Source organism: Perognathus longimembris, chromosome 4, assembly GCF_023159225.1.
Source record: "Perognathus longimembris pacificus isolate PPM17 chromosome 4, ASM2315922v1, whole genome shotgun sequence".
NCBI lineage: Eukaryota > Metazoa > Chordata > Mammalia > Rodentia > Heteromyidae > Perognathus > Perognathus longimembris.
In genome coordinates, this window is record NC_063164.1 from 78,467,445 (window position 1) to 78,491,652 (window position 24,208).

At 35.0% G+C, this 24,208-nt stretch overlaps 1 protein-coding gene and 1 pseudogene across 1 annotated transcript in view; one reads left to right on the forward strand and one right to left on the reverse strand.

The window, feature by feature from the left end:
- Lrp1b (LDL receptor related protein 1B) overlaps positions 1-24,208 on the forward strand; it is a 1,711,024-nt gene that overhangs the window by 676,681 nt on the left and 1,010,135 nt on the right. The gene's annotated exons all lie outside the window — the stretch shown is intronic.
- LOC125350715 lies at positions 6,283-7,731 on the reverse strand (annotated as a pseudogene).

The following is a 24,208-nucleotide window of genomic DNA, read 5'->3' on the forward strand; positions in this document are numbered from 1 at the left end:
TCCTAACTATCAACATTAATGGACTTAATTCTCCAATCAAACTACATAGGCTCATAAGTTGGATCAAAAGTCAAGATCCATCTTTCTGCTGCCTCCAAGAGACACATCTATCCAGCAAAAGTAAACATCTTCTAAAAGTGAAAGGCTGGAATAAAATCTACCAAGCAAATTGTCCCCATAAGCAGGCTGCAGTTGCAATCCTAGTATCAGATAAAATTGACTTCAAACTAAAAACAGTAAGAAGAGACAAACAAGGTTACTACATACTAATAAAGGGATCTCTCCAATAGGAGGATATAGACATCCTAAATGTCTACACACCAAATACAGGAGCACCCAACTTCTACTAGACTACTAGACTACTGACTCTAAAAACACTCATAGACCCAAGCACATTGAGAGTTGGAGACTTTAACACTCCACTGTCAACTCTGGACACATCAACATGCCAAAAACTGAACAAAGAAACCACAGAACCAAACTGCATTGACCAACTAGACTTAACTGACATATACAGAATATTCCATCCAGCAACCTTCTCCAGGGAACATTCTCCAAAACAGATCACATCTTAGGGCACAAAGAAAATTTGTACAAATTCAGAAGTATGGAAACCATTCCCTGCATTCTCTCAGACCACAATGGAATAAAATTAGAGCTCAACTCAAACAGCCACCACAGAAATCCCAACAATTCATGGAGACTAAACAACACACTGCTCAACCATCAGTGGGTCATTGAAGAAATTAAAACGGAAATTCAAATGTTTGTGGAACTCAACCAAAATGAGGACACAAAGTATCAGCTTCTTTGCGACAAAGCAAAGGCAGTACTCAGAGGAAAATTTATATCTCTGAATGCCTACACCAACAAACTGGAGAAAGAGCAACTCAATAAATTAAAGAAGCACCTTAATCTCCTCGAAAGAGAGCAACAAGCCAAACCCCAAACTAATACATGGAAGCAAATAATTAAAATCAAATCAGAATTAAATGAATTAGAGATGTAAACAACCATTGAAAGAATCAACAAAACAAAGAGTTGGTTCTTGAAAAAATTAACAAGATATACCCCTAGCAAACCTGACCAAAAAATGAAGGCAGCACACCCAAATAAACAACATCAGAGATGAAACAGGAAACATCACCACAGAAACATCCAAAATTCAGAACATAATAAGGGACTGTTTTGCAAACCTTTATGCCAACAAATTCGAGAATCTGGAAGAAATGGACGATTTCCTAGAGAAAATTGATATCCCGAAGATATAAACCTTCTAATCAGACCCATAGCCAGCATTGAAATAGAAACGGCAATAAGTGATCTCCCATCCAAGAAAAACCCAGGTCCAGACAGATTCAGAGCAGAATTCTACAAGGCCTTTAAAACAGAACTCAAACCAATATTTCTAAATATGAAATTTGATATTAAACTTTGCATTTAGTATAAAAATAATTTTATTTCCTGAAGTAGCTTTTCCCTTGTTCCTTTTCAGCCAAATTCCCTTGAGGAGAACAAACTGAAAAGGATAGAAAATGAAAGAACGGATAGAGGCATAAAATTCCATTGTGTATATGTACCACATTTTCCTAATCCACTCATCTACTCAGGGGCATCTGGGTTGGTTCCAGATTCTAGCTATGACAAATTGTGCTGCGATGAAAATTGTGCTGGTGGCATTACTGTGATGTTGTTTGTGGTCTTTTGGATAGATACCCAAAAGTGAGGCTGATGGGTCATAGGGGAGTTCTATGTTTAGCCTTCTGAGGAATCTTCATACCACTTGCCAGAGTGGCTGAACCCTTTACATTCCCACCAACAAAGAAGTAGGGCTCCCTTTTGGCCACATCCCCTCCAACAGTTGTTATTGTTAGTTTTCTTGATATAGGACATTCTTACTGGGGTGAGAAGGAATCTCAATGTTGTTCTGATTTGCATTTCTTTTATGGCCAGTGATGTAGAGCACTTTTTCATATGCCTCTTGGCCATTCTCATTTCCTTATCAGTGAAATCTCTTTTTAAATCTTTTGGATGAAGGTAATTTTTTTAGTTCTGCATATATTTTAGATATGAGGCCTTTGTCTGTTGAATGGCCGGTAAAGTTCTTCTCCCAATCTGTGGGCTTTCTGTTTATCTTGTGAGCTATGTCCTTTGCCCTGCAGAATCTCTGTAGTTTGATGTAGTCCCATTTGTCCAACCATTCTTTGATTTGTAGCCTTTCTGGGTCCTTGTTGAAAAAGTTCCGTCCAGTGCCAAGGATCCCAAGTGTTTCTCCTTCTCTTTCCTTTAGTGTTTTCAGGGTGTCTGTTTTGATGTAGAGATCTTTGATACATTTGAAATTGATTTTGTTGCAGGGTGATATGTAAGGATCTAGTTTTAGTTTGTAGCATGTGTTGAACCAGTTTTGCCAGCACCTTTTGTTGTTAAAGAGGCTATATTTCTTCCAGACTATAATTGTAGCCCCTTTATCAAAGATTAAGTAGGCATAGTTCTGTGGGTTCATTTCTGCATCTTCAATTCTGTTCCATTGGTCTTCAGGCCTGTTCTGGTGCCAATACCAAGCTGTTTTTACTACTATAGCTTTATAACACAGCTTGAAGTTGGGTATTGTAATTCCTCCAGCACTGTTCTTTCTGCTTAGAATTGTTTTTGCTATTCTAGATCTTTTATTGTTCCATATGAATTTCAGGATTGCTTTTTCCATTTCATTAAAAAATGGTGTTGAGATATTGATGGGTATTGCATTGAATTTGTAGATCGCCTTTGGCAATATTGCCATTTTGATTATATTAATCCTCCCCATTCAGGAGCATGGGAGGTTTTTTCATTTCTATAGTTCTGCCTTAATTTCATTTTTCGTGTTTTTCATGTTCTCATCGTAGAGGTCTCTCACTTCTTTGGTTAAGGTTATTCCTAGGTATTTTATGTTTTTGACACTATTGCAAAAAGCGTTGCCCCATTTGTAAGGAAATGGAAGGACTTGGAAAAACTTATACTAAGTGAAGTGAGCCAGACCCAAAGAAACATAGACTATATGGTCTCCCTTATAGGGAATAATTAGCACAGTTTTAGGCAAGTCACAGCAGAGGATCACAGGAGCCCAATAGCTATACCCTTATGAACACATAAGATAATGCTAAGTGAAATAAACTCCACGTTATGGATATGATTGTTATATCACAGTTTTAAATACTTTCAAAGTGCCATATGTAACTGTAGCCTCTATTATTGATGATATTCCTATATCACCTTCTTGTGGTTTTAACTACAGTATCTCTGTATCTTATCTGAGTATATTGGAAACCATGTATACTGGTATTAGAACCAGGAAATTGGAAAGGAATACCAAAATCCAGAGATACAGGGTAAAAAAGACAAACTACTACAAAACCAATACTTACAAACTGTTTGATGAAAATGAACTGAACAACTGAACAACACATGGGGGGGAGGGGGAAGGAAAAGAGGAAGGAGGGAGGGGGGAATGAGGGACAAGGTAACAAACAGTAAAAGAAATGTATCCAATGCATAATGTATGAAACTGTAACCTCTCTGTAATTCAGTTTGATAATAAAAATATATATAAAAGAAAATGAAAGAACTGATGACAAGAAAAACAAAATTTACAGTTCCTTTAAATTGCATTCACAATGGATGCTCTTAGACTTGTTTATCAAACTCACAGAATTTTAACTCCTTCTCTGATATTTTAATGTCTCCAGAATTGTCTGCAGCCCAATGGACACCTTAAAATTTTATTTCAATAACTTTTATGTGTTTCTACCCCAAGGGCTCCTCATTTCATTTATTTCTTGGCTCCCATCTTTTGTCTTTCTTTTCTCACTTTACCATTTTCAGAGACTTCCCATGTATTTTAGCATGATCCCTTCATATTTCTTCCCTTGTCTGCTGCAACTCAGGTATGTTCTTCTGACTTCTTCACATACTTCACATAATACTCCTCTGGCATAACAAACCTATCCCCAAATCCAAACTCACCATTTTTATCCTGACCTTTATTCTTTAGGACTATTTTGTTTGATTCATTATCAATTCATATAATGATCCAAACCAGTTTCATAAAACCATGCTCTAACTTTTATTTCTCACATCATCCCAAAACTCATCAAGTTTGAACTGTTTTACTCGTAACTAACTTAAGAGTCTATTATTGACTATCACCTTTACTTGTGATTTAATTTTGCTCATAATAAAATTTTCATAAGATTAAGATGATAATTGAGCACATTTTTGTTACCTTTCCTAATTTGTAACAATTTATAGTCTAGCAACAAATTTATTTTTGTAAAATGTAAATTCAATATTTGGTCTCTTTTTTAATAAGCCTGTTGAGGTGATTTACAAACACCTTATCAAAACAAATGTACTCTTTGTATTTCTCCAGTCTCCTCTTTCAGCCATTTTTTTCATGCAGTATGTATTTCAACAAATCCAAAATACCTTTGATCAGAGTCAATTATGCAATGGCTTTTTTGTTTATATATCCATTGCCACTATTCTAAATACCTTTATTATTAGGCCTTATTTCTGACTAGCCAGAAAATGACTGTCCATCTTTGGAATTTTAGGAATCTTATCTTATTTTAATATTATAGTTTCTTACTCATTCAGTACCTTATTCAACAAATATTTACTAAGTTTCTAAAATGCATTCAATTATGTTCTGGAGGTTGGGGATTCAGAAATTAAAATATATTCTTTATGATATCAAAAGAGCCAATGTTGAGTAAATGAAGTTATGAATGGATTGGCAATATTATATTTCAAATTGTGTGATATGATATGAAAATCAAAAGTTTACCACCAGTTAGGAATAGCAGAAAACACTCTTTGTTTTAACAGGAGAAAAAAAAAAACTACTGAAGTTTCACAGGTTTGTGATAAAGCATGGAAGACCAAAATGAACAATAAAATATAGGGGCTGTCAACAGCTGGAAGCCACCCTTATCTAGCAGCTGGAATGGAGAGGGGAATATATTCCAGTACTAGTACCTGGCTTGTCTCCTAATGTCTAGGGTCATTGATGATATGCAACTCATACCAGATACTCTGGTTAAGATCCAGATGCAAAAGGAAAATTCTGCCAACTCTACTTCAAATCCCTCTTTCCAACTTGCTGAAAGCAGTGCCTGGAAGAGCCATGAAAATGGAGGATAAAGTCTTTTTTTTTTTTTATTCTAAGTTTACATTTATGTTTTGAAATTTAAAAAATGCAAAATAACAATTGTTTATAAAAACCATCACACGGAAACGCACTTCAAAATACCATTACATGCTATGGTTACTTAGAAAAAGTTAACAGGTCTAATCAAAACAGTTATGGATTACAAACATGTTCTTTCTTTGAGTAGGAAGCTCCTGGGAAATAGACTGAGAGTCAGGGAGGAAGGGCTCAGGCCTCAGGGAGGGAGGAACCCTGGGGGCCCACCTCCTGGGGGGGGTGCTGAGTTCTGACCTCCAGCTTCCTCCTGTACTCTGCCGGAAGTCCCAAAGTCCTGGCTGCTTCCATCCTTTTCATGCAAGTTACAGTATACACATTAGCACGCTCTTCCGTTTGATTGTAAACTTTCTTATAAAATCACAGGCTGACAATGTTTCAATTATTATTGTTTTGGTCTTGATTCCCACTACCTTTGGAAAAGCTCTCCTTCAGAAGTTTCTGAGTTGGTTACTTTGTTACATGGTGATTTCTATCTTGGGACATCTGAAGAAGTCAGCTGACTGGTCCTTCTCAGCCTGGCTGGAGCTGTTTCCATTAAACAGGCTGAGCTATGGGTCTTATTCATACTTCTCAAATTACAGTGGTCAGTGGATCCATTTATAATTGTTTTCCTTCTGTTCCACTATGTATTGTGCAAGTGGAATATTCATATGTTCATGTAGAATTCCTTATCATTCCCAAATAATTAAGTTTGAGTTTTTTAAAAATAAAATTGGCTGGTCTGTAAATCTCACCTGACTTGTATAAAGACAGATGAAAATAAACATGCTGATAGATTATCTTAGCACCTTATAGTTAGGTTTCTCTCTTAATGTGACACTTTAGCCTTAAAAAAATCAACTTGGTTTACTTATATTTTCTCTCAAATAAAATAGTTTGTTTTCAATAGTAAACCTTTTTTACAACAACATGCTCAGGACAAACATCACAAAACCATGAGCTATGGTAATACAGTCTAAAAATCTAAAAATGAAGTCAATTCATTTCCATAAATGAGTTTGAGTCTGACCAAGTCTATGGATGTGCTGAGACCCACGATTCCACTTCTCCTTATCTACAGTTTGACAAAAAGCTAGGACTGCACAGTAGTAATGTAGGGAGGGAGGATCAATTCATTACTGCTGTGATTAACTTCCTCATAATTTACTTGACAATTCATAGCACAGGACCCTTAAGTCTTGCTAACTATAAAAGATATAAGTTTATAATTGTTGCCTTTCATAATAATGGTACCATACTCGATATTTATTTGTTCCTGTTCACATTCAGTTTCAACTACCTGTGACTGAGTTTGAGGTAGTGTGACTATGGTTCTGGGAAGTGGCCTGGTACAAATATCATCTGGAGCATCATATAAGATTTAAATGGGAGGGAAGTCAAGTATTATCTACCATCTTCTCATTTGGCAAAGAAACTAAAAAAGAAAAAAAAAAGAACCAGCATCTCTTCAATGATAAAAATACAAGTCTTTTGTAAGCATGGACACAATACATGGAATCTGTTTTCTTTGCATGGAAAGTGGGATCCAGGGAAAAGGACTCAAATTCTGTTGCAACCTTTCGGTTAACTCGGGTAAGAATGTGCATCAGCTCAAGCTTGTTGGCATAGAGTTTCAGCATAGTACAAAGGGACTGGATGAGCCAGGATCCATCCTTGGAATTTCACCAGGAATAGTAACCAGGTGCTGTGGAATAGGCATACAGGAAGTCAGCCTCTACTGGTATTTTCTGGCATGCCATGTCATCATCAATACCACTGTCTGTCTCAATGCCACAGTCTAGTTCTGTACCCCGGCAGGCCTGAATGATGAAGAGCTTAGGTTTCCCAGTTAAACTTCTGCAATAATCTCCTCGAAAGAAACTTGTTAGTTTTTTCAGGACAATAGGTCCATTTGTTCCAAAAATTATTCCTTCTTCACCGTGGCACAAATAAAGCTGCTCCTTTTGCTATGATCTTCTTTAGAAACATTGTGCAGTAATTCTTTGATTTCTTCACATGTAAGGTCATTTTTATTCCTGACTTCGTATTTTAAGTTCAGGAATGTTTCTCTGAGGGTTGCTGCATCTACATCCGTACCAAACCGAGATGACATTCCAGTGCTTTTATGAAAGTTCTTATTATTAATTATTATACATACACACATTTCAGGATAATCCATTTTGTAACTACTGTTCAAGGATATCCTAGAGTCCATTGATTTGCTGCCATTGATGATCTTTGTTTCAAAAGTCTTTTTTTTTTTTTGGCCAGTCCTGGGCCTTGGACTCAGGGCCTGAGCACCATCCCTGGCTTCTTCCCGCTCAAGGCTAGCACTCTGCCACCTGAGCCATAACGCCCCTTCTGGCCGTTTTCCATATATGTGGTGCTGGGGAATCGAACCGAGAGCTTCATGTGTAGGAGGCAAGCACTCTTGCCACTAGGCCACATTCCCAGCCTGTTTCAAAAGTCTTAATGGATGTTGAATCCACTGAATTTTAAGGGTTCTCCATGGCTACCTTTCTTAGCTTGCTTGCCATCTCCCCGTGTTTCTCCGTCCTTCACCCCAGACCCCACTCCCCGGCTGGATCTCTCACTCTGCCTTCACCGCTTGCCCCCAGAACTCTGAAGCGAAACAAAGGATCTGCCCAGATGGCCTGTCTCCTCGGCTTCCACCAAGCAGCAGCAAAACCTTGAGAGGATGAGGGAGCCGGTGTAGGGGGCAAAAGAGGGTAGGGCCTCACTCATTGCTCAGATCTCACTGATCAACCGAACTGCAAACACCGGTCCACTCCTGGAGGATAAAGTCTTAATTTCCTCATCTAATATGTGAGAGAGCAATGCAACCTTCAAGAACTAGTATGGTAATGAGTGATAATGCTTGTAATGAACTAGGAAAATTCCATGCTCTCTGAATGGCCATTAAAATCCATCTCAACTTTAACATATCCAAATTTAAGTGAAAACAATTTCAGAAATTAGTATTTTCTGTCTATTTCATCAACTTTATGCTTTGCACACCTAGTGGAGTGTCTTAAAGATCATCATTAGTAATGATTATTACTTATTTATTTGTTTACTTTTTCAACATTGTTTTCAGCTTTGGAGAATAAGGGTGTGAAGTGCAATTTTCCTGTGTGATTCACTCAGTGGATCTATTTAGGCTTCTTGAATAAATCTTGGAGGGAAAACTGAGAGATCAGCTCCTAGGGAGATATGTAACATGGTTAGAACAGGTCCATTTTTGCTTATTTCTTTCTCATTAAGTGTTTTTAAAGAATTTATTCAAATCTGTAGCTATTGTATAGACGTAATAATAGACGAATTGAATCACATAAAAGCTTTATTATTAGGTATGTGTATTATGGAGGCATTTTTATCTCTTAAAATAAGAAAAATATTTAAATGTATGTTCAAAAAATTAGAAAACTGTAATTCTGCAATGGAAGGCCAAGTGGTCACTTGAGTCTAGCTACTTTGTTACATTTTTGATACCATAGTTGGTGGTGTCAACCTTAAAATATTCACTGAAAGCTTTGGCTACCATTAGTGATTATTGAAAATTTTTGTTATTAGAGGATTTCTAGTTTTCTTAGTTGTGGATAATAACTATAGTGCTAAAGACAATTCATTTGTAAGGCACTTATGTCTCATTCCAACAATCCTAACTACTCACATGGGGATCTCATTTTGATGCCAGATTGCATAAGCATCAAGTTTATAATTGTAAAGGAAAAAAAAAAAGAACCAGACATGTGGTTCAAGTACTAGACTGCCAACGCACCAATTGCAAGGCTTTTAGTTAAAACAACAGTATGGAAAAAAAAATAGTCAAATAATGAGAAGGAATATCTATCAGGTAAAAATTTTCACATATTTCACAGATTAGCCTAATTCCCCTCACCTCAGAGATAATTACAGGGTAATGAATTTTGCATTCAAAGTAGACTAAACAAACTTGTCACCAACTCAACTTTACTTCACAAAAGTCAATAGACCGTACTTTGAATGAAAGAATGATCTGAACTAGTTGTCATATGATATGAGAGGTAGTGAACAAAAGTTATAGTAAATTTACAAGAAAATTCTTTTAATTGTATTGATGTTTAGTTATGGGATTAAAAACAGATACATCTAAATTATTAAATATTATTGTAAATCAGGATGGAGATGTGATTGCAAAAGGAGCATTCTTTGGGTGATTTACAGAAATCATTTAGTAAGTTTCAGAGAGGCACAATAAAACCTTAATCTTAATGACATTTTAGAAACACCTGCCAGAAGAATGATATCTATTTCTTACCCAGGATATATGTCTTTCAAATGAATAATTTGGGTGTGAGTCATAGCTTGGTGAAAGGGTGCTTTTCCAGCATCTTTGAAGGCCCCATGATCCGAATCTAACACCATTCATCAATAAAATTGGAAAATAGATGGTAAGTGTGAGCTCCTATTTTTTTTTTAATCCAGCATCTCAGACTCTGGAATACTGTGTATTTAAATGAAGCCTTGTACAATAGAGGTTTTTTTTTTTAAGTCAGTCATTTCATCATAGATTCCAGGAAGGTGGAAAGTGATGAGTAGGTGCATTGTGGAGGCACAATAAAGAGGACAAAATACTGCAAAAGTGTAAAGGCAAACTAAAGTTCTCATGCATGTTATGTATTAGGGTAGTCTCTTTATGACAGTGCTCACGCCAGTTCATAACTTCTATGAGGAAGTGACAATAGAAATCCATTCATTGGATATAAATATCTGGAAGAATTGTTCAAAGTATTTTGTTTTATGTTTTGTTATTACTAACTGCTTATTTTAAATGGCCAGAGTATTAACACACAATAGGTATTCAACACCTGTTTTCTGAATCAGTAAATTCATACATTGGCATTTGCAACACTTCTAAATTCCTTTGTGCTTAAATTTTTACAGCTTATTATCTTGTAATTTAAGTAATACACCTCTCTTTCTAGTGAATATAATTTATTCAAACATTAAGATTAAGAAGACCCTATTATTTCACTAAGGGTATATACTTAAAACCTTGTATTTCTCCAAATACCTTAATTACTAATTTAGCATTTGTATCTTGTTTAAAGGACACATTGTCAGGCTAGTGTTTCCAACCAGTACCTATACAAAGCATGCACTCTATTGAATTTTAGCTTAAAATTTAGATAGATTGTGATAATCAAATACATAAATGTGTAATATAAATTTTACCTAATACCTAATAGATGAAACATATTTTCTTGTAACATGAAATAGCTTTCAAACACCTCAAATACTTTCAATCTTAAGATCATAAGATCTTATGATGCTTAACCAACATCTACAGATTATTCCATCCAGCAGCACCAGAATACACATCCTTCCCGGGAGCACAAGGAACATTATTCAAAATAGATTACATTTTAGGGCACAAAGCAAATATATACATATTCAGAGACATTGAAATCACTCCCTACATTTTCTCAGACCACAATGGAATAAAATTAGAGCTCAGCACAAAAAGCCACCACAGAAAATTCTACAACTCACGAAGACTGAACAGTACATTGCTGAACCACCAATGGTTCATTGAGGAAATCAGAACAAAAATTCAAATGATTATGACATTAAACCAAGATGAGCACACAAATTAACAGCTTCTTTGAGACACTGTAGGCAGTACTTAGAGGAAAATTTATAGCTCTGAGTACCTACATTAACAAATTGGAGAAATATCAAGTCAACAACTATGGAATCATGCCAAACCCCAAGCCAACAGATGGAAGCAAATAATTAAAATTAAATCATAATTAAATGACTTAGAGTCCAAAAAGAAAGGAAAAAAAATCAAGAAAACAAAGAATTGGTTCTTTGAAAAATTTAACATGACAGACAGATGCCTAGCAAATCAAACCAGAAAATGAAGATAGGACACCCAAATAAACAAAATCAGAGACAAAACTGGAAACATCAACACAGAAACAACAAAGATCCAGAACATAATAAGGGACTATTTTGCAAACCTATATGCCAACAAATTTGAGAATCTGGAAGAAATGGATGAATTCCAAGCAAAATTGATATGCCCAAACTTAACCATGAAAATGTAAACCTATTAAACAGACCCATATCCAACAATGAAATAGAAACTGCAATAGTGATCTCCCATCCAAGAAAAGCCCAGGTCCAGATGGATTCACAGCAGAATTAAATAAGGCCTTCAAAACAAAACTCACACTAACACTCCTGAAACTCTTCAATGAAATTGAAAGTGAAAATCACTACCAAACACATTTTATGATGCTAGTATAACCTTTAGCCCAAAACCAGACAGGGAGCCCTCAAGGGAAGAGAACTTTAGACCCATTTCTTTGATGAACATCAAGGCAAAACTTCTTAACAAAATTCTGGTCAATTGACTTAAACAAGTTGACATAACACTATGATCAAACTGGATTCATTCCAGTGATGCAAAGCTGGTTCAATATATGCAAGTCAACCAAAATAATTCACCACATCAATAGGAGCAAAGTTAAGAATCAGTTGATCATTTCTTCAGATGTGGAAATTGCATTTGATAAAATCCAGCACCCATATATCCATAAAAGCTAAGGAGAATGTAGGATTCCAGGGAACATTCTTGAATATAATAAAGGCTGTCTGTGACAAAACCACAGTGAGCACCATACTTAATGGTGAAAAGTTAAAGCCATTTCCTTTAAAATCAGGAGCAAGACAAGGATGTCAGCTCTCTCCACTCCTCTTCAGCATAGTAATAGAATTCCTAGCCAGAGCAATAAGGCAAGTGGCAGTGATAAATGGGATCCAAATAGGAAAACAGAATGTTAAACTCTCTCTCTTTGCAGATGATATGATCCTCTATCTAAAGAACTCCATAGACTATACTCCCAAATTACTTCAGCTGATCCAAAACTTTGGCAAAGTAGCAGGATATAAAATAAATCCTCAAAAATCAACGACTTTTCTCTATACGAACGTGAAGAGCAAGGCTGAAATTAGGAAAGCAACCCCTTTTGCAATAGCCTCAAAAACATAAAATACTTAGGAATAATCCTAAAAAAAGAAGTGAAAAACCTCTACGGTGAGAATATAAAAACCTGAAAAAGGAAATTAAAGCAGAACTACAGAAATGGAGAAACCTCCCATACTCCTGGATTGGAAGGATTAATTAACATTGTGAAAAGGTCAGTACTGCAAAAGGCTATCTACAAATTCAATGCAATACCGATCAATATTGCAACAATATTCTTTAATGAAATAGTGAAAGCAATCCAGAAATTCATATAGAATAATAAAAGATCTCAAATAGCAAAAGCCATCCTAAGTGGGAAGAATAGTTCTGGAGAAATTTCAATACCAAACTTCAAGCTCTATTGCAAAGCTATAGTAATAAAAACAGCTTGGTATTGGCACAAGAACAGGCCCAAGGACCAATGGAACAGAACTAAAGACCCAGAAATGAACCGACAGACCTATGGCTACTTAATCGTTGATAAATTAGCTAAAAGAAGAGGAAGGAAGAAAGACAGCCTCTTCAACTAATGTTGCTGGCAAAACTGGTTCAACACCTTTAACAAAGTAAAGCTAGATCCTTATGTATCACCCTGCACCAAAACCAATTCTGAATCGGTCAGACTTTGAGGGAAAATCAGATACCTTGAAAACACTACAAGAAAGGATAGGTGAAATACTTGGGCTGATTGGCACAGGATGAAACTTTCTTAATAAAGGACCATAAACACAACAAATCAAAGAAAGGATGAACAAATGGGATTGCATCAAAATAACAGAGCTTCTGCATGGCAAAGGACATAGCCTGCAAGATTGACAGAAATCCTACAGACTGGGAGAAAATCTTTACCAGCCACACAACAGGCAAAGGCATCATATGCACAATATACATAGAATACCAAAAATAAAATTCCTCCAAAACGAATCCTCAAAAACAAACAAACAAACAAAACAAAACAAAACAAAAAAAACATTGACACCATCAACAAGTGGAATAAATACCTAAAAAGAAAATTCTGTGAAGAGGAAATGAGAATGGCCAAAAGGTACATGAAAAGTGCTCTACCTTACTGGCTATAAAAGAAATGCAAATCAAAACTATAGTGAGATTCCACCTCACCCCAGTAAGATTGTCCATTATCATGAAAACTAATAATAACAAATGCTGGAGGGATGTGGCCACAAAGGAACATTACTGCATTGTTGTTGGGAGTGTAAACTTGTTCAACCACTCTGGAAAGCGATATGGAGGTTTCTCAGAGACTAACCATAGAGCTCCTCTAAGACCCACCTGCTCCAGTTTTGAGCATCTACCCCCAAAATTACAAGCAAGACCACACTAAAACCACCAGCACAACTATGTTTATCATTACATAATTTGTCATTGCTAAATATGGAACCAACCCAGATACCCTTCAGCAGATGAGTGGATCAGAAAAATGTGGAGCATATACACAATGGAATTCTATGCCTCTACCAGAAAGAATGGCATTGCCCCATTTGTAAGGAAATGGAAGGAATTGGGGGAAAAAATCATACTAAGTGAAGTAAGCCAGACCCAAAGAAACATGGACTCTTTGTTTCCTTTCATAGGGAATAACTAGGACATGTCTAGGATAGTCCTAGCAGAAGATTACAGTAGCTCAAGAGCTATGCCAGTATGAACACAAAAGATGATCATAGGGTAAAATGAACTTCAAGTTATAAAAACAAGTAGTATATCACGGTTATAGTTACTTTCAAAACACCATGTGAAACTCTGCCCTTTGTTGTTGTTGTTCTTCTTCTTCTTTTTCCTCATTCACTTCACGTGGGTTTACCCCTGAGAGCATTGTAATTGATTTTAATCACCTGGATATTGTATATGTGTGTATTGGAAATAGGAAAGGGAAAGGGAACACCAAAATTGAGAGACAAAAGATAAAATGACAAACCAATGCACTAGAAATACTTACCAAACATTATTGTGTAAACCAACTGTGCAACTCATGGGGGAGAGTAAAATGGGGAATGGGGAGGCAGCGGAAAAGTGAGAGAGGAGGAAACAAGTTGGACAAGAAATGTACTCATTGTATTATGGGTGAAACTGTAACCCCTCTGTACTTCACTTTGACAATAAAATAAATTTAAAAAAATACAACAAATTGGTTTTGGGAAAAAAAAAGAATTACTGTCTATGCTTAAAGGATTCTAAGTGGTGAATTTTAATGCGAAATAAAAGAGTGAATATGATGGGAAAATATTTGTCATAGTCCTGAAAATTAACTTTAAACAAAAAGTATACTCAATCAGGACTTGCTCCTCCACATTAGTTTAAAAGAAGATTTACATATACGGTTATATTCTCTTAAACATATAAATGAATAGGTTTGAGCATGGTAGGATAAAAAGCATTTGTATTCTCAGTGCAATTTAGAAAATATTACTATTATATAATGTTTCTATTTTTATGTTTATTTTGTGTGTAGCATTTTATTTTTGTGCTTGTAGTTATACTAGAGATTTCATCTCAACACTTCCATTTATGTTTACAATGTGTCTTGATCAGCATCACCCCATTCATCATTATTCAGTATCTTTCAGGCTTAGGTATGATGATACAATATTGTTCACACATACACACACACGAATTACTCTTACCAAGCACTTGTATTCATTAAATCATTTATACAAATGAGTGAGTATTCAATACATTTTAATCACCTTTTTGAAAATAAGGACACTGAGGATTAGGGAGCCTAAATATATTTGTCAGTATCAAATGGTCACAAAGATGAATATATTGGAATATGTAACTGAAATCGGTTGCAGTATTAGAATGAGTGCTCTTAATTAATTTTAGCTTGCTGAATATTTGAGCTATCTATGCAAGAACTGCTATGAACATTGGCAATATACAGGAAAATATGAGGCATGTGTGATATGTTCTTCTGTCTCTACCTATTTCATTTTGCATCCTCCTTCATTTCTTGTTCTTCTATATCTTTTCTTCCTTTATCTCTCCATCCCTCTTCCACCTCTCTCAATCCTTTTTAATAATGAACACATTTAATAATCAACATATACACCTGCTGAAACCAGTATGACATTTTGCTACTCAGAGAAATATAGAGTGCAGGATTTCATCTCAATATTTTATCCTTGCTAGGCTGACACTGTACCACTTATATCACACTTTGAGCTATATATGTGATATTTCAGAGTCAAAACGGGTCTATTTATCAAAACTAACTTAAGTTCACTGGACTTAATTTTTTTTAATTGTGGTAATGTGATCCTACGTATGAGTGGTTTGGGGTCTCATGTAGCCAATACAATGGGATGTTATGTGGAAATGTAGTAGAGTTAGGTAGGGTTAGATAGAAGTCAATTACAATAGCATCAGAAATACAAAACATTAAGTTTGAAGGAGTCAGTTGGAATTTATTGAACACCAATTCTCAAGGAAACTTTCTCTTATTTACTTATTACAGCATTGTAATAAGTTTATGTACTCTAACATGATTCAAACTTACATGGATCGATCCAAATGCCAGTTTAACAGTCATAACACCGTAATTGATATTACATGCTGGAGAATGTCACAAATATACTATTCAATAGTGGATTTCATAAGGTAGTCTAGTAAAAAAACTAAATTTGTATATTAGATTAGTTTTGTTTTGTTTTTGGCCAGTCCTGGGCCTTGGACTCAGGGCCTGAGCACTGTCCCTGGCTTCTTCCCGCTCAAGGCTAGCACTCTGCCACTTGAGCCACAGCGCCGCTTCTGGCTGTTTTCTGTATATGTGGTGCTGGGGAATTGAACCTAGGGCCTCGTGTATCCGAGGCAGGCACTCTTGCCACTAGGCTATATCCCCAGCCCTAGATTAGTTATAATATGTTCTGTTTGCTTTCCATCTGGAAAAAAGGAAAAGAAGTATATTGCTTGATTTGGCAGAAACATAACAGAGAGAAATGACTTTTAAATTAAGGAAAGAAGATTTCAGCTTTTTAAAAAAATTACTATGTAAATGGTACCAGTGATGTGTGACATTAAAACCTAACAATTTTCATTAATAAAGTTTTCTCAAGTAAGCATAGTGCTCTGAGGAAAGATTAGCAATCTTGTTTTTTTTTTTAAAGTGTAGTTGTCATAATTCAAATAGCTTAAAAAGACTAAATGTTTCTTGAAAAATGTAAAATACTTGTAAATTTATGAAGTTTAAATAAATATAAATTTTTATAAAATATTAGTGTATTTTATATTGTTTGAAGAATTTCCCATGGTTTATTTTACTTATTGTGCTTTTAAATATATAATTTGGTAAAAATGTAAGACTGATAAAAATCTTAACTATTCCATACACATAAGAATATTTTGCTATATGCAATATGTACTTTTCCACATACAGATTTTTTATTTATGATCATTTTCTTTATATTAATTTGTTGGTTTCAGAAACAGCAAAAAGGATTTCAGCTGAGAACTTGGGTCTCACATTTACAATTTTAGCACTCATAAGGCCAAGAATGGAAGGTTTTTTGGTTGGTGGCTGTCCCATGAAGAAAATTTTACCAAACTCTTTCAAAATCAGTAAGCTAAAAATAGGAATGGAGTTGTAGTCCAGGTGTAGTCCCTCAAGCATGAGGCACTGAGTTTAAACCACAGTACTGACAAGAAAGAAAATGGCATTCCCAGTTTTTTTTATAACACTTGTTTGAAACAATAAGTGTTACAGATGTTTACAAACTTTGGGTAAACTCCTTGTACTTGCCAAATTAGAATAATTTATGTTGCAAAAATTCTTATGACATTGTTATTTTTGCTCCTAATATGATTAAATTTATGGATTAAATGTCATAGAAACTAGTAGAAAGCCCAAATAACTAGATTTGGATGCCCTGACAAATTGATTACTTTGGCTAACATGTTGTTACATAAACTCATCCTCCTTGTTACAACTTGCATTATTGACAATATTTATTTTCACTAAAAGCCACTGTCTCTGATCCTGTACTAAGTTTGCACAGCTAAAAGTTATTCACATTTACTTGTACTCATGAAGTCTTTCTGGTTAATTATAGAATAATTCTATGCAATTTTTCCCATTACATACTTTTATAAATTCATAATATAGTAAGGTAAGAATAAATAGATTTCATACTATTTTGTATCAAAATTGCTGATGTGAATTTTGTTTTAAATAAATTTATGTGACTTGTTAAAAACACATAAAGATGTTCTAACAATTGAGCCTCATGTGTACTTCCAAGAAATACATCTCATAAGCTCAGAACACTGACTATTTCACTACAGCTATTTGAGGTTCACTACAGCTATTTTGTGTGTTTTTAAGTTACTAGAGATTGAGGATCAGTAGTAATGACAAACAGTAGTGAACAGGTGTTTCTCTACCTTAAGTTGTCTTATCTGCTGTATATTGATATTTTTTTGTTGTTATGGTTGTGAGGTATCCAGAATGCTGCAAACTATTTATCAGCATCTGTATAGCAGCCTTATGTGTCCTAGTTGTGCAAATCAAAAGATGTCTTCTGGACTGGGAATGTGGCTTAGTGGTAGACTGCTTCCCTTGCATGCATGAAACCCGGGGTTCAATTCCTCAGTACCACATAAACAGAAAATGCCAGAAGTGGCGCTGTGGCTCAAGTGGTAGAGTGCTAGCCTTGAGCAAAAGAAGCTCAGGGACAGTGCCCACGCTCAGAGCTCAAGCCCCAGGACTGACAAAAGATGTCTTCTATTATAGATATATAACAATGGTGGGGTTAATGTACAAACTAGACATTTTTGAGAACCATTGCAGAAACCTGCTATAAAATATAAAGATTTTATAAATCCTATGCTTTTATTTATTTATTTACTTATTTATTTAACGTGTGTGTTTGTGTGTGTGTGTGTTTGTGTGTGCGTGTGTGTGTGTTAATAATGAATATTGGGCTTGAAGCCAGGTCTCACACACCCACTCACTCACAAGCACTCTATACTTAGCCATATTTCACGTTCAACATTCTGCTAGCTAACTAAAAGCGTAGTCTCATGGGGTTTTCTCTGTGGCTGGATTCAAATTGTGATCCTGCTAGTCTCAGCCTCCTAGGTATCTAAAATTACAGACATAAAGCATCAACACTGCGATTGATGGGCTGAATTTCTAAGTCACTGTCTCTTCATCATTCGAGATTTGTGGTGGAAGAAATTGGGGGGAGCTCAATGCTCCAGTTCACCCAGGTGGGAGATTGAACCCAGTTGTAAAGATATGTAAACAGGAAGAGGAGACTGCAAGTAATCATTAAGGAGTAAGTGCTAGAGGAGAAGGAGGTTGAGGGAGAAGATGGAGCTGTGAAATCTTGCTCCTGCACAAGTAAGAGTGACAGGCCTTCTCAAAGAAAGGCAGGGAAAGGTTCTTCCAGAAGCTGGAAAGTTAAAGTCTTGCAGGAAAATTAGTCTTCTAAGCAGACAGTTTTTACATGTAGGTGTGGGGTTTTCCTTAAAGCCCCAAAGGGAGAAATCTAGGCTGAAGACCAAATCAGCCTTTGTCATTCTTTGACTCTAGTTCTTTGGTTGGTACAATTCTATACCCTTGTAGGATGTGTGTGTGTGTGTGTGTGTGTGTGTGTGTGTGTGTGAGAAATAGAGAGAGAGAGAGATGTGTAAATATGTGTGTATATATACACACACATGCATTTATTGAAGGGAAGCATTGAGCTCCCCCAATTCCATCACACACACACACACACACACACACACACACACACACACACATCAGAGAGTAAGAATTTCTGGGGAACCATTATTCCATGTGATAGTTAAGGAACTGTAATTTGGCATTTGCTTTGCCAACAGGCGATTTTTACAATTATATTGCTGCTACATGTAGTCAAGTAGCTGAGTCCTTGGGCCAGTAGCTTGAGTTTGATGTGGAGAATACAGGATGCATGTTGGTATCTTTCGGTACTTTTGTAGCACAAACATCTCTCCTTTGTTTTCCTAGAGAAGTTTTTGTTCAGTTAAGATGCTGTTTAGAACTTCATTCTTAGATGACAATGTTCTAATTGTTTATTTTAATTGTATTTATTTTAAATTATATTATTTATTATGTATAATATGTTATATTATTGTGTTATTTTACATTATTTTATTTACTTCCATTTTATTTTATTTATTATTTATTTAAATTTTGTTCGTTGTTTTACTTTCCATAACAGAGAAACATCCTGACCCTCTGACATGTGGAAATTATGCATGGAAATGTTGAAATTTCCATGAATGAAGTCGTTACCAATAATTATATGTTATAGTTATTATAATTATAATATAATGGAGATATAAACATATTCTAAATCAGTAGTCATCTAACCTAATTCAGTTGTGTTCTAAGATGTTTCTCTTACACAAAGCTGCCTTTCAGTCAAGATAAGGCAAACTTGTATTTAATCAGAAGAAATGTTTCTTCAGAAAATATTTGGGGGGCTGGGGATATAGCTTAGTGGCAAGAGTGCCTGCCTCGGATACACGAGGCCCTAGGTTCGATTCCCCAGCACCACATATACAGAAAACGGCCAGAAGCGGCGCTGTGGCTCAAGTGGCAGAGTGCTAGCCTTGAGCGGGAAGAAGCCAGGGACAGTGCTCAGGCCCTGAGTCCAAGGCCCAGGACTGGCCAAAAAAAAAAAAAAAAAAAAAAAAAAAAAAACCAAAACAGAAAATATTTGGGCATCTCTGAACACATTTTGAAGTGAAGTAGAAAACTAAGGTTTTTACATTTGCTTGGGTTTGTTGTTGGTTTCCTTGTTTTGTAGTAGCACAGAGACTTAAATATAGAGTCTCACACTTTTGTATTTGCTCATGCCTGAAATTGTGCCAGTCTAACATTTCGCAGGTTAATTTGAGACAGAGTATCCCAGACTTTTCTACTTGTGCTTGCTGTAAATCTTGATCTTCTGTGTCATAGCTTTTCGAATAGTTAGGCTGACAAGTGTAAGCAATTAACCTCTCCTATAATAAAATGTCTTTCTTTTTTGTAGCACTACAGTTTGAACTCAGGCATAGTACTTGCTAAGTAGGTACTTTACAAGTTGAGCCACCACAAATAAAGCCAAAGAATTACTTTATGATTGTTTGTATTCTTAAAAAGAAAAATCTTAGCTGGATTGTGATGTTTTATGCCTGCAGCCCCAGTTTATATAGTGGCCGAGGCTATGTAATTGTTGTACTTTAAAAGGCTGAAACAGTTTGAGCAACGTCAAAAATGTTTTATTGCATGAATATGTTCGCATATTCACAATTGCATAACAAGGAGATGTGTATATGTTGGTTTTTCCTTTAAATTCTACATTTTTTATCTTTACAAGACAGTACAGAAAAATTAATTAAAAACAGGTACACTAAGTGTGTTCCTACATTGCAATCTGAGCATATTCATTTCTATTTACTTATTACAGCTTAGAATTAACTGATGTGTGAGTCAGGTGGCTAGTTTCATTGAAAATATATAATAACACAGAGAAAATGATACAATTTTGTGTGCAGGTGTACATAATTCTACTTTAAAATCTTTGTAAATTCTATTTTGATAATTTTCTTTGCTGATTTTACAGTTGTGGCTTCTAGTTTTAAAGTAAGATCATAAATAATACATGTAATAATAGGGAGAGAAAAATTAATTTCACTTCAGAAACAAATAGGTTTCAATCTCCCTTCTAGTTTAGTTTGGTAAATCTTTAAAAGAATCCAATAGTTAATGAACAAAAATAATGATAACATGGTAAATTTTAACTAACGCTCATATTATTTTTGAAATTTTCATATGCTTTTATGTAATATATAATGATTTTTTTCAGACTCTGACACCAAAAAGCTGAATTAGAAAAAAAAATCCTCTTTCTTTAAAATAAAAATTAGTGGTCTTAATATTTTAAAGCAGTAAATTATGCCACAGAATTGTTTTTCAAAAATAATTTTATATGCATTTATTCAGTAGTCAAATTTCCAATTCATTTTTTTTCAAATATTCTAAATATTGGTATCTCCATAACTCACCATGATGATTAAAATGCTATTCATAAGCATTCGGAAGGCTTTGTTTTACTCTCTTCAATCCTAAACTATGATCACTGAAATACATTCCCAATTGCTTCTGGCTGGAAATGGTGATTTTCTTTTCAACTACTTAGTTCTGAGTTATAATTATTCCTTAAAATAAAATCAACTACTTGCTTATCCATGTGACTCTTCTTTTCCTAGCTTCCTTCAATGTTCTAACTATCACTTGTGTGTATTACTGACTTTACATGACTATTCTTTTCAGTTCTGTCCTATTGCAGGTATTTCTGTGTTTCTTATTCAGCACTAATTAACTTGGTTCCTGATATCTAACAGGTCAACTACTCCCTATTTAGTCGCCCTCACCTTTAGCTTATGGCTGCTCTCTATGATACACTTACAGAAAGATTGAAGGATATTGCTACCATGGAGGTCATTCCAATAAGTATCAGGCATGTATGTACTTAGTAATAAATGAGTAATTATCTATGAGCTGGACTGTTGTGGACCACGCAATAAGGAGAACACAGTTCTGGTAGATTCACTGCACATATTTCAAGCTTTCAGAACTTGGAAGTTCTGACTTTTCAACATGCATTTATGCATGTATCTCATAATACACATACCATACCAAAACAATGTAATAAAACATAGGCACAAGTGATTCTATGGACTTATGAATAAAGGGACTCTGACACTGACCTGAGCACCAAATGTCCTAAACTGTTTAAATGCTTAAACATTTCACAGTGTTTACCATGTTCAAAAATGGAAGGAGCTTGAGTTATTATTTAAAAACCTACATTTAAATGTTAATTTAGAAATAGCCAAACACTGTTTGAAATAGTTTAATTTAGATGCTTCACTTGCAAATACTTTATAATCAGCACACCCGTGGCACTCAGATTCCTATGGTGAGAATTTAATGCATGACATCTCACCTTAGAAAATGCCCTGTAATATACAAATGATTACACACATTTAAAACAAATTCTTGTAACACACGCTTAGGGTAGAGTTTGAGTGTAGTCAGTGTTATAGAGGGTTTTAATCTTAGTAACTTGTATATAAAATTTAAAAGGAATCATATAAGCTTTGAAAATGCTTGACAGGGAGCATATTCCTTTTATCTCTACTGCATGAATACTTTGTGACTATAAAACAGCACACATTGAACTAGAATGCTAAATGACAATGCTGCTATTGTTTTATTCTGTAGTAGCTTTTAATAGTAACACAGTCTCAAACTTATGGTACTTCTTGATTTTCCCATTAGATTAATCAATCATGTTTAAAAGAATTAACCCCATATCATCAACAACAATTTATAGTAGAAATTAATGTATTTAGAAATTTGTTGAAAGCACTAATCGGTGTTTCTGAATAAAAATTAAATTCTGGTTAAATAAATAGATTCTGATGACTAAACAATAGCTAAAACTGATGCAAATTGTTTCAAGACAGTTTGTATATAGCACAAAGAAGTTTGTAAGCCATGTAAACATGCTTCTCTTTTCTCTGCATTTTCTGTGTCTCATTCAAACAGCTTAGTCTTTCAAGAATCTCCTGAAAATTCTCCTCAAAATACTTTGTGTCATTTAGGTATTTTTCCTTGACTCACATCGCTAACTGTTTCTTCTATTTTGAATGGGAAAAATCTCCTAAACTAAATTTTCCAATAAATTCTTCCTTAGCAAAAATGGAAGGAAGAGAATGAAAATATTCATGCATTATAATGTTGGTTTGTTGTCTTGTATACATCAGTGAGCTTGGATTTATTTCAATTCAGTGTTGTATGCTTAGCCAGGGTAGAAAGGTTTAAATAGCTTGGGTGTGCTTTAAAGACAGAGTATTACTTTATTTAGACTCAGTAAAATGGGGGTCAGTGATGCATCCATTTCCATTAATGGGAGTTAGCAACTGCCGCATATATCTCATAATTAGATTTACAGAGTTGCCAAGATGAGATAAGCAGTGATGCATCACAACATATTATCCTTATCCAAAGGTGCTTTTCATTGTGCAAAGAGACAGATGCCATGTTCTGATAACAACTACGTGTGCAGCTATAATGCCAATGTAAATTATTCAACATGAAACACTGTCAGTAGTAATTTAACTTTTTTTGTTTCTGAATTTAAACTACTCAGAAAATGAAATTTATCATAGAGCATAAAATGACTAGTTTATTTCAAAGTCCAAAACTCAAGTAAAATAATAAAACCTGAGAACCACATGTGTATTTACAAAAACACATGAAAAAGGGGACTTCCAGAAAGACTTAGTGCATCTTTTTTTCAGTTAAACAATCATTAAATTTATAAAACTATTTTTTTAGAAAACCCAGACATAGCTAGGAAACCCAATAATTTCTTAGGATTGCCCTAAAGGCAATTAGCAGATAGCTATATTTATTCTTTAAAACTCCACAAATTAAAAGTTGGCTAACAGCTTGTCATTTCCATGGCCATCCAATATCTGGTAATCCCCAATCTGACAGTGCTTTTCAAAGTCCTATTATTTCTTCAAATTCCACAGATAAGTACTTTCCCCCCTGTAGTTGGCTTGTGAAGGAAGTAGAATTTATTTCTTCTTAAGACATTAAAAATAAACTAGTTCATGTATAGAGTGATCATTATTTTAACTAATTTACTGTGGTATTTCTACCTTTATAGATATCATATCTAACTGGCTGTGTGTATGCTACATTTGTGCAAATCATTCTGTATATCTTTAAATAATTGAAACATAAGCAAATAAGTAATGTAATCAAATTTTCGAAAACACAGAGAGTTCTATGGCACTTGCAACATAGTCCTTATTTTTACTGCTATTTGTCATATACCTTCATCTCAATGCTATAGAGATGGTGCTATGAACCTATACTCCACAAGTTTCAATTGCCTTCTTGAGGTAGATTTCATCAGAATATTGGC